The 3,382-nt window shown below is 59.6% G+C and overlaps 1 long non-coding RNA gene across 1 annotated transcript; it reads left to right on the top strand.

The window, feature by feature from the left end:
• Positions 1–1,617: 1,617 nt before the first annotated feature.
• LOC127676186 (uncharacterized) lies at positions 1,618–2,066 on the top strand. Its single transcript, XR_007975702.1, has 2 exons — positions 1,618–1,824; positions 1,931–2,066. It is a non-coding gene; the product is annotated as an uncharacterized LOC127676186 (long non-coding RNA).
• The last annotated feature ends 1,316 nt before the right edge of the window (positions 2,067–3,382 follow it).

Genomic DNA, 3,382 nt, shown 5'->3' with positions numbered 1-3,382 from the left:
CTTCCTTAGCCCCAAGGAGGGGAGGGAGACTCCCGCGATCCCCCCGGCCGTGGGATCGCCACCGAGGGAGGGGGCGAGGCGACAACCGCACAGTCCGAGAGCACACAGCACGCACCACGCGCGGCACGCCCGCGTCGCGGTAGCGGGACCAAGACATGGACGCGGGCGGGGCGGACGCACGCGACGGAAGGCACGGGGACGAACCGGAGACGAGTGTGGGGCCGGATGCCCACCGCCACCCTTCCGCTTCCCGTCCCGCAACGACCCTCGGCGGGAGGAGGTACCGCGCACGCGGGCGTGTGCACGGAGCCCTTCCCCGCCACCGACCGCCACCGACTCTCAACAGCTCCGCACCAGCGGTGGGACGACGAGCTCTGCCCCGCGTGATCCCTCCCCAAGCTCGGAGCGGGGAGGCGCGGGCCGCTGTAGACGAGAGAGAGCAAACGCTGCGCGCAGAAAAGGCGGGTGGGTCCGCAAGCGGGCACTCGAGGGGACCATCCGGGAGGAAACCCCTCGAGGTCATAGCACACCCTTCCGAAGATCGCTAGAGAAGGACTTTCTCACCGAGGGCGGGACGGACCCAACGCGGCGAGCCCCGGGAACCGAGAGCTGCAACGCCACAAGCAGTGTCGGAAACAAGACCCACACGCGGCAGGGTGCACGCGGGGAGGGGGGCCTGCGGTATCGGTAAGGGTATTCTGAGCATCCGCGGACAGAGGAGACCTGCGACAGGCATCCCCGAGAGCCGGGCCTTGCAAACCTCACACAGAGTCCACACAGAGCAAGGACGGCCGCGAAACGCTCAGCACCACCCTACGCGCACACCTACGGATGAAGGCGGGAAGCGGTGCGCGGGGTGGGCGCTCACCCAGCGAGGAGGGGTCGGCCCCTGCTTCCTCTCGCTCAGGCACCAGACGCCTCGTTTCTACCGCCTCGACCCCCCTTTTCTTCACCAGGCGTCTCGAGCTAGAACCGACAGAACGGGAACAAAGCAACGCAGCCAGACGGAGCACGGGAGGCACGCCGGGGAACGGGAAGCGCCACCGCCGACTCGGAAGCGGGCACCTTTGGGGTCAGAGCCCGGAACGCTCCAGGAGCACCGCGAGCTAAGCAGAGGCAAAGCACGCGCACACCGCACGGGAAGGGTGTGCACCGCAACAGACCAGCAGCCCTCCCCGGCTCGGAGAGAAGGAGGTCACAAATGGAAACACAAATCGAGTGAGGCGCACCAGGACAGCCAAAGCTGCCTTGACGCGTCCACGAGGACTCCGCGAACCACAGCGGGAGGTGCGCGCGGGTCAGTGGCTCGGACCGGACAGCCGCACCCCTGCCTTCCCCCACACCACCGACACCAGATGGGGAGGAGAGACGCGGGGCCCGCTGGCAGAACGAGAAGAGCGGTCGCCATTCGCCATGAATGACCATTCGCCATGAATGTCCGTCCCTCGCCTGGCGCGGCTTAGGCCCCGGCCCGAAGAGAACGCAGGAGCACCACATCGATCCAAAGGGAGCAAGAGCACCCCATCGGGAACAACGAGCGTGCAAGACGCAATACCGAAGCGGGCAGAGCGAGGGCACACACCGAGAACGGGAGGAGCAGCCACCGGACAAAACTGGCAAAAAAAGCCCAAGAAGTACTTTGAGGGGAGGAGGAAAGTAGTGCTCTCGGGAGGCACGGCAAACGGTAGGCGGAGGTTCGGGAACTCCCCCCCCCCCCAAAAAAAAAAAAAAAAAAAAAAAAAAAAAAAGCCCCAGGAAGAAGCACTTCGGGGGGGGAGGAAAAAGAGCAGTGCGCTCGGGAGGCACGGAAAACGGTAGGCAGAGGTTCGGGAACTCCAGAAAGAAAAAAAAAAAATGCCCCAGGAAGAAGCACTTCGAGGGGAGGAAAAAGCAGTACGCTCGGGAGGCACGGAAAAAACGGTAGGTGGAGATTCGGAAACTCCAGAAAGAAAAAAATAATGCCCCAGGAAGAAGCACTTCGAGGGGAGGAAAAAGCAGTGCGCTCGGGAGGCACGGAAAACGGTAGGCGGAGGTTCGGGAACTCCAGAAAAAAAAAAAAAAAGCCAGTGAGTGAGCGGGATGAGCACCGGGGTACACTAACGCAGAATAGGTGTCCCCACCACCACTGGTGCCACCGTTCTACCCGGCACAGGTGACAACAACCACCGGGAGAAACAAAAACACAACAGACACGCAAGATACAGCACTCGGTTGTCACAAGCCAAAGAGTACGAGCCAGCACGGGAAGAAGCGTGTGCCAAGGCTCAGCTTCAGGCGCTGCCGAAAGACCCGAGGGCAGAAACGAAAGAGTAGGCCGGACAAGCAAAACAGCCTCAGAAAGGGTCTTTCCAAGTCCTATAGTTCTCATCAGACACAGGACAGCGTGTCCTATAGATCTCCAGGTCCAATATGAACAGAGAGCAAGGATCAAAACCATAAAAGACACAGGGAGGAAATTCACAGGCTACACGGAACACCTGGAAGTCATTCTCGGGAAGCTGTCTCAAACCTGTCCCCATGAGCAAGAGAACCGGACCTCAAAGGAACAACTGGTCGACCTTGTAACCGTGTTTACTGCAAGACCGCGAGGGCCATGATAGGAGACCGCTTCCACAGTTCTTACTCGGACTCACAAAGCAAGATCCCGGCTGAGGGGCACCGAGAGGGACCCTGCAGTTACAGGGGGGAGAAAGACTAGGAAGCTCCACCGAGCCGGGCCACAGCCGCGTGAAAGCCGAGAACAAGACACCCTCTCGGCTTCAGAAATCCAGAGCACCCGCTGAGGGAGCCTGGAGGCGGAAAACAAAAATAAAATAAAGCTCCGAACCTCCAACGAGACGGGCCACAGCTGCGCGAAAGCCGAGGACAAGACACCCTCTCCGCTTCAGAAATCCAGACCACCCGCTGAGGGAGCCTGGAAGAGGAAAGAAAAAAAAAAAAAAAAAAAAGCTCCGAACCTCCAACGAGCCGGGTTACAGCCTTGTGAAAGCCCAGGACAAGACACCCTCTCGGCTTCAGAAATCCAGAGCACCCGCTGAGGGAGCCTGGAGGCGGAAAACAAAAATAAAATAAAATAAAAAGCTCCGAACCTCCAACGAGCCGGGTTACAGCCTTGTGAAAGCCCAGGACAAGACACCCTCTCGGCTTCAGAAATCCAGAGCACCCGCTGAGGGAGCCTGGAGGCGGAAAACAAAAATAAAAAAATAAAAAGCTCCGAACCTCCAACGAGCCGGGTTACAGCCTTGTGAAAGCCCAGGACAAGACACCCTCTCGGCTTCAGAAATCCAGAGCACCCGCTGAGGGAGCCTGGAGGCGGAAAACAAAAATAAAATAAAATAAAAAGCTCCGAACCTCCAACGAGCCGGGTTACAGCCTTGTGAAA

This window comes from Apodemus sylvaticus, unplaced genomic scaffold (genome assembly GCF_947179515.1).
Source record: "Apodemus sylvaticus unplaced genomic scaffold, mApoSyl1.1 scaffold_461, whole genome shotgun sequence".
Classification (NCBI taxonomy): Eukaryota; Metazoa; Chordata; class Mammalia; order Rodentia; family Muridae; genus Apodemus; species Apodemus sylvaticus.
The sequence above is the reverse complement of the archived record's forward strand: the minus strand, read 5'-3'. Positions and strand labels throughout refer to the sequence as shown.